This window comes from Ursus americanus, chromosome 9 (assembly GCF_024610735.1).
Source record: "Ursus americanus isolate L20-20 chromosome 9, mUrsAme1.1.p, whole genome shotgun sequence".
Taxonomy (NCBI): Eukaryota; Metazoa; Chordata; class Mammalia; order Carnivora; family Ursidae; genus Ursus; species Ursus americanus.
In genome coordinates, this window is record NC_142135.1 from 40,090,346 (window position 1) to 40,103,275 (window position 12,930).

The following is a 12,930-nucleotide window of genomic DNA, read 5'->3' on the forward strand; positions in this document are numbered from 1 at the left end:
GTACACTAAGCTGCCCTTCATGTAAGAAAGAATATAAGAAAACACACATTTGGGGGCACTTGGGTGGCTCAGTCAGTTAAGCATCTGCCTTCAGCTCAGGTCATAATCTCAGGGTCCTGAGATCGAGTCCCGCATCAGGCTCCCTGCTCAGCGGAGAGTTTGCTTCTAACTCTTCCTCTGTCCCTCCCCCTGCTCATGCTCGCTCTCTCTCGCTCTCTCTCTCTCTCAAATAAACAAAATCTTTTAAAACTGTGGGAAGAGCCTAGGTGTCCATTGACAGGTGAATGGATAAAGAAGAAGTGGTATATATACACAATGGACTATTACTCAGCTATCAAAAAAATATGAAATCCTACCATTTACAATGATGGATGGAACTAGAGGGTATAATGCCAAGCAAAATAAGTCAATCAAAAAGATTATATGATCATATGATTTCACTTATGTGGAATTTAAGAAACAATGCAGCAGATCCTAGGGAAGGGAGGGAGAAAGAAAATAAGATGAAATCAAAGAGGGAAACGAGAGACCCCTAACTCTAGGGAACAAACTGAGGGTTGCTGGAGGGGAGGTTGTTGTAGGAGGATGGGGTAACTGGGGACAGTAAGGAGGGCACGTGATGTGATGAGCGCTGGGTGTTATATGCAACTGATGAATCACTGAACTCTACCCCTGGAACTAATAATACACTATATGTTAATTAATTGAATTTAAATAAAATTTTTCTTAAAATCTTAAAAAAGAAAACACACATTTGTGCAAAATACTGGAGGAATAAACCTGAAACTACAGAGACTGGTAAGAAAGAGTTGGACCAAAGGAAGGAATTGGAGCAGGTTCGTGAGGATAGGGCGGAGGCGGGGGCTCATTTCTCTGGGCATCCCTGTTCGCACAGCTCTGACTCGTAGAACCATAGAAATGCTTCCAGCACTCCCAATAAAAAATGAAAATCAACCAGGGAGTGAGGAGGGGAGAGGAGGGCCCCTAAATGGGAAGCAAGAGCAATTGAGCCGAACTATTAGAAATGAGGACATAACCTCAGTGAAAGGAAAGGGGAAGGAAAGAAGTCAACTGGGAGTCAGTATTTCCGCTGGAAAAGGAAAGCGAGGACACAATCTCACAAACACACTGCTCTAATTAGTGAATCGGCTTCTCACAGACACAGCAGTTAGCAATTCTGTCATTATATGTGTCACCAGGACTACGCAGTGAAGGCATGAGAGAAAATGAGAGCCGGCTTCCTCCCAGTACACGGTGACACCCCCTCAGGTGACCCCTGTAAGTCACAGCTTCTACAACCAACCCCTGCCCCTTCAGGGGGTTCGAACCTGTTACTTCTTCTTACCGATAGAATACGACAAAGGTGATGGGATGTTGCTCCCAGATTAGTTGACATTCTATGGCGAAGGTGGGGATTTTGCAGACATAATCACAGTCTTAATTAGTTGCTTTTAAGATAAAAAAAAGACATTCTCCTGGATGGGACTGACCAATCAGGCAAACCCTTCGAAAGAGTCTAGAGGTCACGGACTTGAAGCAACAGAGACTCTCTTTCCATTGCTGGATTTGAAAAAGCCAGCTGCTATGAATTCTACAGTTACAAAAAAATCCAGCCGCTAGTGACCCAGGGAGCCTGGGGGCAGATCCTTCCTCACTCAGGCCTGTACCCCCACTGCCATGTGGCTCTTTCTGCCACTTTACCTGCTTCAAGTTGCTAGAAACACTCAGGCTGCCACCCTCTTTCTCCTCGGCCACCCTCCCCCCATTCAGCCTAGACCCCCTTCAGCACCCGTTGGCCATCCGCATGATCGCCTGCCCAACTGAATCTCTTATCTTCCCAACATGCCTGCTCCACTAACCCTCAGTGTCATGTCAGCCTCGGCCCAGGACTTCGTTTCTATGCTCGAGCTGCCCAAGAGCCACTGGAGGGTATCACACAGTTGTGGGGGTCAGGGCCATGCGATACTTCGGGTACACAAGCTCAAGTGCCATTCTTCAGCCATCCTTCTGTGTGCCCCCGGTCAACTCTGTGCACTTCCCCTTCTCTACTCTCTTCAAGCCTCCAAGTCCAGTGCTATCAAACTTTAAAGTGTAAACGAATCATGTGGGAAATCTTAGTAAGAATACAGATTCTGTGGGGCACTTGGGTGGCTCAGTCAGTTGGGAGTCCGACTCCTGATTTCGGCTCAAGTCATGATCTCAGGGTCCGGAGATCGAGGCCCGCCTCAGGCTAGGAGCCTGCTTGAGATTCTCTCTCTCTCTCCCTCTGTCCCTTCCCTCTACCCCTACCTCTGCTCATACATGCACATGGGTATGAATACTCTCTCTCTCTCTCGAAAAATTTTTTAAAAAAATGCAGACTCTGATCCAGTAGGTCTAGGGTGGGGCCAGAGATTCTGCATTTCTAATTAGCTCCCAAGTGATATCCATGCTGTGAGCTCATGGACCACATTTTCTGTAGCAAAGCTCTAGCCCAACGGTTCTCAAACTTGAGTGAGCATCAGAATTACCTGGAGGGCTCTGCAGCCACTCTGGAAAACAATATGGAGGTTTCTCAAAAAGTTAGAAATAAAACTACCCTACGATCCTTGGAATAATACTACTAGGTATCCAAAGGATACAAAAATACTGATTCAAAGGGATACATGCACCCCAAAGTTTGTAGCAGCATTATCAACAATAGCCAAATTATGGAAAGAGCCCAGATGCCCATTGACAGAGGAATGGATAAAGAAGATGTGGTATATATATATAAAATACACAATGGAATATTATTCAGCCCCAAAAAGGAATGAATTCTTGCCATTTACAATGATGTGGATGGGGCTAGAGAGTGTTATGCTAAGTGAAATAAGTCAGTCAGAAAGACAAATACCATATGTGGAATTTAAGGAACCAGTGAACCTGGGGAGGGGGTAAGGAAATCCAAGAAACAGACTATAGAGAACAAACTGAGGGTTGCTGGAAGGGAGGTGGGCAGGGGGATGGGTTAAACGGGCAATGGGGATTAATGAGAGCACTTGTGATGAGCACTGGGTGTTGTGTGTAAGTGATGAATCACTAAATTCTACACCTGAAACTAAGATTACACTGTGTTAACTAACCGGAATTTAAATAAAAACTTGGAGAAAAAAAAAGAATTACCTAGAGGGCTTGTTCAAACACCATCACTGGGTCCCACCTCCCAAGTGTCTAATTAATGGCGGATGGTGGGTAGAAAGGCAGGCAGGGGCAAGGGGCCCCCTGTCCTAAGAGCAAACTAGCCTTAAAAGGCAAAAGCCCCCATCCTGTTATTCTACACCACCCTGAAAGGAGCCCTCCACCCTTTCCCACGTGAACAACTCCCTGATAGGTAGAGGAGGGAGTGGACGACAACCTGATTGGGTGGCAGGTGCAGGGAGGGCTAATCAGATCAAAACAGCCCGCCAGCAAGCCCATAAAAACCCCTCCACTTAGAAACTCCCAGGCAACCGTCCTGGGTCCCCTCTCTCCTCCGGAGCTTCCCACGTTGCTCAGTAAACTGCTGTCCAGCGCCCTTCGTCTGGCCTACCCTACCCCTTCGTTCTTCCAAGCCGCGTGACCAAGAACCATAGGCACTAAAGGAAAAATCCTGAAACATAATCAGTAACTCTGGGGCGGGGCCCAATTATATGTATTTCTAGTAAGTTCCCGGTGTGGCTGCTGCTGTTGGTCCAGGGACCGCACTTTGAGACCACCCCCCAGCCCACAGCTGGCCTTCTCTCTCAGCAGGTGACTGTGTCTTGTCTCTGACAGAGACAACTGAGGCCAGCAAGTGAGGAGCCCGTGTGGGCCCCCGGGACAGCCTTCTCTAACTGACGCCAAGGGTGTTGTTAAGAGGAGAATACATCCGTTATTATGAGAAGCATCGAGGGAAGCAGAAATGTATTGTTTTGTGGACATTCTGTCACCATTTTCCTCTGGACAAGAGCATCGGGATTTTCGTCTAGGGATCGACTGTGCCTGCCCGCGTGCCCCACGTTAGCCGGCATCAGTGACTCGCAGCTCGGGGAGTGAGCGCAGCCCGACCGCGCGCCCCTGGCCACAGCCGTGGGTGGGCCCGGGGACAGGGCTGTGACCCCACGAAAGCGAACGAGATGCGTTCGAGGCTCTTTGTGGGCCTGCAGAGAGCGCCGGAGACCACTTCCACCTGACCGCAGTCCCGCAGCGCGAGAACCTGGAACGACAGGCGTGACCTCAGCCCGCAAGGGGGATGTGCAGGGCCAGAGCCGGCGCGCAGGGCAGCAGAAGGGAAGGCGAGACGGCCCTGCCCCGGACCATGCCTTGACCCCGCTCAACCCCTGGACTGCTGCGTCGGGTGAGCTAGCATTTCTGGGTTTGCTTGAGCCGGTTCGGGCTGGGCTCTGCCGGCTTCCCCGAGAGCCGTCGAAGAGCTTTCGCGCCAGCCGCGTGTGCAGGGGAGGGCGGGGGCGGGGCGCTGTGAGTGCGGCCGAGACCCCGCGACCGGGAGGCGCGGGACGGCCCCGCTGAGTGTGGCACCCCGAATGCGGGACTGCTGCGGGCTGTTTGTGGGGTGTGCACGCGGCCCTTGCGCCGACAGCTGCGTTGCGGCCGCCGGGGGTGCGGAGCTGGGAGGAGGAGTTCTGGAAGGGCACCGGCGCGCCCGCCGCGGGGATGCCGGGAGGGAGGGCAGCCAGCGTGGCCTCCAGCCCCAGCCGGCCCCCTTCTTCTAGACCACCTGCTGGCCTTGCTTGCGGCCGGGAGATGGCCGCCCAGGGACTGCAGCGACGGGGGCCGTTGGCTTTCGTGTGGGCCAGTAAGAGGGGTGCCTGGGACTCCCTGAATAGGACTTGTAGTGGCTTAGCATCTGGTGGGATGGGTCCAAAATATTTTATCGGCTGCGCTTGTTTAAATCGGCTTTTCCTGCTAAGTATTCTATTTCCTCTGAGTTTTCTACAACTTCTTGCTTTCCATTCCCCTCACCGTGGAAACTTCCGTTTTTAAGGGGCGTGTTTAGTCTCACTTGAACACCTGCGACATCCACACGTCTTATACTCCATGGCATGTCCTAGTGTAAGTGACAGTGTTTGTTCTTTCTTAGTGACACATAAGAAGGGCTTTCTTACGACTGGTGGCATCTTAGATGCAATGAGGTGCGATAGAACTCTCTTTCCTTCTCTGGGCCGCACACTCTACCACTCCCAGCACATCCGCTCCTGCTCCACTTAGGGCTTCCCGGCCCTTGGCCAGGGGGGGTGGTCACTCACTGGGCATCAGCAGTGCCTTGCGCACAGCAGACGCTCAACGTGGGCCCTTACCTCACGTTTTCGTTTGAAACGGGGACGATTAACACGCATCCTTCCTGCTTGGCTGCCTCCTCTAACCTTGAAGTGTGACCTGCCAAAGTCAGTAAGGATACAGGAAATTCTGTATCAAAAAATATATATGTATGTATCCCATGGTTCCTCCCTGAATCAGCTCCACTTTATTTAGAAACTTTTGGCCCAAGTGTAGATTGTCAGTGATTCTCTACTGTACTTTATTTTATTTATTTTTAAATTCACCGCTATTTTAGACTTTGTTGGCAACTTGATTCGTTTATAATGTTGATTGTGGATAAGGAATTCAGACAGAACAAACCCTCTGGAACTCAGGACGGCTGCAGCGGTAGAACAGTGGCCTCTCGGAGGGGGGTCTTGTGGCCTGAGAAGCGGGGACATCATTCTCTGAAGGGCTTACAGGCTCCTGTCTGTCACCGGGATAGACTAAGGGTAGCCAAAAGCAGGTGGGTAGACTCAAAGCTAGGAATTCCTGGTCTCTCTGAAGATGATGGGGCAAACCGTGGGGACTGTAGAAAATGAACGGCACTCCGCAGGGTTTGACCTCTCACTTGAGAATACACCACAATCAGTGATTAGGGAGTACATTTAATTAAGGAGTGAACTAATAGCCATTTTTAAATGCTTTTTTTTTTTTTTAGTGGGGTGATAGTTTATTTTCAAGTTCTATAAACTAAAAACCATGTATTCAAAGGAACAGGAATCAAAGGGATTCCTAAAAGAAGTGAGGGATTTATTTCCTCTAGAAGATGAGGGAAAATTAACTGATTTTTTTTTTTTCTGTTGAATGATTTGCCTAAAGAGAATGTGTCCCAAAGTTGCTTCAATACACCCTGGCCTGATGGTCTTATATAAAATTTAACATTTAACTAAATCGAAATTAATCTCCCATCCCGATGTAAGGAATGAAAAGGGAGATGGATATTATCAGTTGCTCAGCATTTACTGAAAACCTCCCCAGTGCGAAAAGCGGAGAATGAGTCGGAGAGGAGGGGTTCGGGGGTCCTGTCACAGAACTGATGTGTGTGATAGAGGTGGAGGTGAAGAGGACAGGAAAAGAAGGAGATTTTGAGTTTGGGCAAAGCTGACAATAGAAAAAGAATCCACTCTAGTCTGTGGACTTCCTCATGGGGCGCTCTTAACAATGAATTACAGGAATAAAATAATTCACGTCAAAGAAACATATAACAACTATATTCAAGAGTAGGTCATAATAGGAGTGCCTGGGTGGCTCAGTCGGTTACGTGTCCAACGCTTGATCTCAGCTCAGGTCTTGATCTCAGGGTCATGAGTTCAAGCCCTGTATTGGGCTGCATGCTGGGCATGGAACCTAGATTTAAAAAAAATAGTAGTAGGTCATAGTACAGAAATCAATGAAGTGAAATTTTATACAGCTATCTCATAGGCTAAAAATAACTGCTAGAGAAGTTTATAAAGGTGAAAAATAGGTTAGTAAAGAGCTGACCAGGCTTATCTGTGATAAAGCCTCTAGAATAATAGTAATAGAGTCAGATGTGGTGGCTTCAACCGACAACTTATTTCTTGGCCATCCTCCCAGGACCTCCCCTGTCACCATTGCCTCAGAAACCCTGAGAGGCCCAGGCCAGCGTTTCCTGCTTCAAACCAAGCCTGGCCCCAGGGGACACGAAGAGCAGCGGCTTCTCCCTGATGAGCCCGCATGGTGTCGATAGCCCCCATCAGGGAGGGGGTCCAACCGGTGAGGTCGACGCACTTAGAAGTCCTTGAGTTTTTACAGGTCAGGCATCTCTTCCGGGGAGAAAAAAAAATTATAAATATCTATCAAGAAATCTATGGCAAGTTAGAAAACCTTGGAACTAAAGAACAACTTGAAACAAAGAGAAAGTTTTGCTGATACTAAAACATTTGACCAAAAAAGCGTCTGACAACATGGGCTAGAGAATGGCCATTTGCAGCCCCAGGGGTCTGCGGAAGTCCGCGGGGACTATTAGCCCAGGGGGGCGGCTCTTGAGGCCTTGTACTTCAGTGGCAGACCTGAGGAAAAGATTGATGTATATTCTTAAAGAAAAGTGAATAAGGTTAAGAATTATTTATCTACCTTGTAATAAAATTGGATTGGTAAACCATTCACCCACGAGGTTATAAAGTTTAGGGGAAGATTTGACAAAGAGTGGATGACGTTACTTTATGTTCCAACTAAAATTTGTGCCCTATTTTTTAATAGAGTTTGTACATTTATTGATGTTTTCTAAAGTCTGTCGTGTTAACACATGAAATTGCTTCTTGGAGATTCTTTGTGGTTGTTTTTTTTTTTTTTTTTTTCCATTTTCTATTTTAAAACCAGTTTGGGGAGGTGCCATTGCCAGTACATTTACTAGTAATTCAACCATCTCGTCATTACACAAAAATCCGTTTCAGACCCAAAGCTTTATATATTTGATTGTCAATTTTGACAGGGTTTATTTCTACTTCTCTCTGTTGTTGCTGCTGTTTAAAGATCTTATTTATTTATTTGAGAGAGAGAGAGAACACAAGTGGGGCGAGGGGCAGAGGGAGAAGCAGACTCCCCCCTAAGCAGAGAGCCTGACCCAGGGCTCGATCCCAGGACCCGGGGATCATGACCTGAGCCGAAGGCAGACGCTTCACCGACGCAGCCACACGGGCGCCCTGTCTGTTGTTATATTGGAGGAAACCGTTCTAGTCTGGCCGCCGGGAGATGTGGGTTCTGGTTGTATCCCACAGCAGTGTCTGTGTTGTAGTTGGAACTCCAGGAAGTGTGTCAGAGTGCCCGGAAGATGTAGGGCCAATGCCAAGACGTTAGAAAGCGCCTCCAGCACCCTCACACGAGGCGACTCTGGCGTGGGTAGAAACCGGAGGGCTGCAGTCCTTAGATTATTGTAGAGGGGCTAATTTTTGCTATAGGAACTTAGAAGTCGATTCCACACTGTCCAGAGATCGGTCTTCTGCATTTATTCCCTGTGGCTGTCTTTGTTTTTCAATCGGTAGAGTAAACTGAAATTGGGCCTACTCGGTAGTAATTCCTTTCAGTGTAAATACTCCATAAACGTAAGTGGCTGACAGGGTGACAGCTGGGATATAAAAGGGACCGGGCTGTTTAGGAGGCAGGGCACTGGCCTTTCCCCTCCGACGGGTGGACTGGTGGACAATGGCTCTATTAAGGAAGTCTCTTGTTGTTGGGTGGTACTGATCCCACGGGACAAGGGTCTGGCTCGCCTCTGTGTTGTTTGTCGTGTTAGGGGCCACCTCAGATGCCGCGGTGAATTGCTATTGAGAAACAACAGAGAGAAAAGTATTGCATCAGGCTCAAAGAAATTGCACGAGGCTTTATTTCTTCTCTTTTCTATACCATCCTGCTACTTCCCTCAGCTACTCCGTGACCTCCAAACGGGGCACACTTTTATGCCTCACTGCCTCAGTTGTATACCCCATTTCTGCTTACATTCCGCTAACCAGAGTGCAGTCAGCGGCCTCTCCTAGCCTCGAGGGAGAAGGGGAAACCTCGTCTTTCTTGCAGCTGAATTAGGAGATCTGTTACTGACTGACCCAGAGGGAGAGCACAGGTGTCGGGGGAGGGGGATCCCCAGGCGTCTCTCCCACCCGCTCACATCCCTCTCATCCTACAAGGTCTCGTACAGGTGTCGCTTCTGATAAGCCTTCCTGTTCCTTCCCTAATTCTTCTGGGTAGACTCTTCATCACTCGTGGCTCTGAAGTCCACCTTTTACTTCTCCGTGGTTTTTGCCTTCTGATGACATGATCTGTGTTCTGTTCAGGTCTCCTGCTAAATTTTAAGTCCCGAACCATGGACACCCATGGCTCACGTCTGTATGTGTGAGCCCACAGGTTACTCACTTTTGTACTTCTAAGTGCCATACATTGATTTCTGGGTGCGGAGCCTGAGACCTATGTGGAAGTTTGCAGCGTAATACCCTTGGACTTCTGGTAAAACTAGTAGAAGTCATCTGTGCTATTTTCACTATGTATTTAAACCATGTTATAAAGCCAATAAGTTTTATGTATAACCTGGATTGCAGTGCCAGTCCAGATGTTTCTTTCTACAAATGACATCATTTCAGTGTGATGAGGCGGGTTATCCAGGCATTCGATATGTTTGGTCATTAGACATATGTTGTGCCAAGACTAAAGGGGTCTCTGGTTTAAAAAAAAAAAAGATAGGGGAGAAGAGTTCCTGTTGTAGGTGCCCAGGAAGCATTTCTTCATACAGCAGGAAACTGATATTTCTTCCACTGCATAAAAAATTCTCTACCAAAAAATTAGGTCCACAATTCCTTATCTACCATTCTGATCTGAAAAGCCCTTAAAACCAAAACTTATTTTGCGGCAAAACGGGCTTGAACTGACCAAAGACTCCGCTGTTACAACATCCCTCTCAAAATATCTGCCGAGTGCTGGTATTTTGTTGCTTTTTTTTTTGTTCTTTTGAAACCATGAAAACCAGAGTCAAAGATACCCTCCTGGTAATAGTGAGAAGATAGAAGAAAAGAAGCATCTCTCATTAACAATATAGCCAAGAGAGTGAAGTCATTACAGAAGCTCAATCCTGGAGCATTTGTGAGGTATTTTATTAAAGATTATGAAGTAGAATCATTACAAGAAACAGAAGTTGTGTAAGTTTTATAGTGATGATGAACAAGAATTAGTAAAAACAAGAAAACATTGCATAAGACAAAAATTAAAGACTTTAAAATTTTTTTTAAGTAATCTAGGGACTCCTGGGTGGCTCAGTCAATTAAGCATCTGCCTTCGGCTCAGGTCAGGATCCCAGGGTCCTGAGCTCCGGTCAAGCATCGGGCTCCCTGCTGAGCGGGGAGCCTGCTTCTCCTTCTACCTGCCGCTCCCCCTGCTTGTGCTCTCTCTCTCTCTCTGAAAAATAAATAAATGAAATCTTTAAAAAACTTTTTAGAGTAATCTCTACCCCCAACGTGGGACTCGAACTCACGACCCTGAGATCAAGAGTCACAGGCTCTACTGACTGAGCCAGCCAGCCGCCCCCCAAAATGTAAGCTCTTGACCACATGTTGGCTGAGTGGATTCAACAAGAAGTGACTATAACTAGAACAGGCTAGAATCTACCATGAAGAACTGAACCTGGAAGATGTGCCCGAGCCTTCGTCAGGTTGGCTCCGCAGCTCAGCAAGCATCGTTGCAGAAGACGGCCTGCACATCAGGCGGGAGGAGCTTCTGAGGATCAGCAAGCATCAGAAATGGATGAATCTGGTAAAATCATATGTGATGAAAACATTTGAGCACACTGACAGTGCTGATGAAACGCTCTTTCCTGGAACGACACCCCTGAGAAGCTCAACAACACGGGGCAGTGAGTGTTGAACTGGATAGAGCAACCGGCAAGGGAGTCAAAGGTATATAGCGGCTCCCCGGGCTTTTCTCTGCAAACAAAGCATGGGTGCGGTGCCTGGGGGCTCCCTCGGTACAGCCTGTGACTCTTGATCTCAGGGTCATGAGTTTGAGCCCCAAGCTGGGTGTAGAGATTACTTACAAATAAAATCTTAAAAAAAAAAAAAGAAAGAAAGAAATGCAGGGCGCCTGGGTGGCTTAGTCATAAGCGTCTGTCTTCGGCTCAGGTCCTGATCCCGATCCCAGGGTCCTGGGATCGAGCCCCACATCAGGCTTCCTGCACAGCGGGAAGCCTGCTTGTCCCCATACTTGTGTTCCCTCTCTCACTGTTTCTTTCTGTCAAATAAATAAAATCTTAAAAAAAATGCTTGGCTTTGATATGATGCATAACCACACGTTGATTATGAGAAAAATTAGACTCAAATTGAGGGACATTTTACAAAATACGTGACCAGTATTCATCAAAAGTTTCAAGGTTGTGGAAAGCAAGGGAAGACTGATGAAAGTACCACAAACTAGAGGGGGCTCAGGAGACATGATGATTAAATGCAGTGAAGTATCCTGGATTGGATCCTAGAACAGAAAAAGAAAAAGGCTATTAGTGGGGAAACTGGTGAAATCTGATAAAACGTTGGACGTTAGTTAACAGTACTATACGACTACGAATTTCTTAGTTTTGACAAACATGCCATGGTTATTTAATGTTAGTGGAAGATGGGTGCAGAACTCACGGAAACTCTACTATTTTTGCAACCCATCTGTAACTCTAAGATTACTTTGAAATTAGAAATTTATTTTTAAAAATGCTTGGTGTGGACTTTAGGTTACAGTGATGTTTGAAACCCAATCTATGAAGGCTTCGAAGGATTTCATATTACTAATGAGAAGAGAAATTTTGCCCAAAGTTTGTCAACCAGCATATAAAGCTGACACCAAAGAAATGTTCCACATCAACACTGACCTTTCAATTGTGCATGTCTTGAGTGAGAACATTGCTCGAGTGTTGTTGTTTTTTAAGATTTTTGTATGTACACATTTTTTAATTGTGGTAAAATACACATAAAATTTACCATTTTAACCATTTTTAAGTGCACAGTTAGGTGGTATTAAATACACTCACACTGTTGTGCAACCATTGCTGCTAACCATCCCCATTACTCCTCTCATCTTGTAAAATGGGAACTCTATACCTATCAACAACTCCCTAGTCTTCCTCCCCACCTCCCAAGTCCCTGGCAACCACCATTACAACTTCTGTCTTTATGATTTTTGACTACTTGAAGCATCTTATAGGAATGGAGTCATACAATATTTGTCTTTATTGTGCCTGGCCTATTTCACTTTGCATTGGGACCCCCAAGGTTCATCCATGTTGTGGCGTAATGCAGGACTTCCTTCTTTTTTAAGGCTATATAATATTCCATTGTATGGGGCGCCAGGCTGGGTCCATCGGTAGAGGTGGAGTGTGTGACTCTTGATCTCTGACTTGTGAGTTCAAGCCCCACGTTGGGTGTGGAGATTACTTAAAATCTTAAAAAGAAAGATTCCATTGTATGCTTTCCTACATTTTGCTTATCCATTCGTCAGTCAATGGACACTTTGGTTGCTTCTATATTTTAGCTATTGTGAATAATGCTGTTATGAAAGTGGGTACACATTATATATGAGACCCTGCTTCCAATTCTTTTGAGTGTCCGGAAGTCTGACTGTATGGAATTGCTGATTATATGATAATTCTATGTTCTTGAAGAAACGCCTTACTGTTCTCCACAGTGACTGCGCCATTTTTACATTTCCACCAACAGTGCACAAGGGCTCCCATTTCTCCATCTTGCCAACACTTGTTCTGTTTTAGAGTAGCTAACCAAATGGGTGTGTGAAGTGGTTTTAAATATAGATAACCGTGAGGATAATAGTGCTGATGAAGATGAAATTGTGAACAGGTGGAAAAAACCTACATGATATGGTGCAAATATGTGAGGAGTCAACAGCTGGCCTTGAACCACGCACATTTATCAATGTATGTGAGTTTATGGCGGTTTTGGTACTTAAAGAGGAACTGCTTAGTTGGAAACCTAAATTAATGAACCATTGGGCATGAGAAGTCCTTAAAGAGGCCCCTATTAGAATGCTTCCCTTAACCCAGCTCCTGCGGTCACGGGGCCACCTCCAGCCTGCTTCCGGTGAGGCACTGAGGCTCCTCTCCTCTGATGCCCTCCTCCTCCTCAGGCAGCCAGA

The 12,930-nt window shown here is 46.6% G+C and overlaps 1 protein-coding gene across 1 annotated transcript in view; it reads left to right on the forward strand.

Annotated features, from left to right (window-relative positions):
- The first annotated feature begins 4,236 nt into the window (after positions 1 to 4,236).
- CCNE2 (cyclin E2) overlaps positions 4,237 to 12,930 on the forward strand; it is a 38,263-nt gene continuing 29,569 nt past the window's right edge. The window contains exon 1 of the mRNA XM_045805929.2: positions 4,237 to 4,336. The gene's annotated coding sequence lies outside the window, so the exon portion shown is untranslated. The remainder of the gene's footprint in view (positions 4,337 to 12,930) is intronic.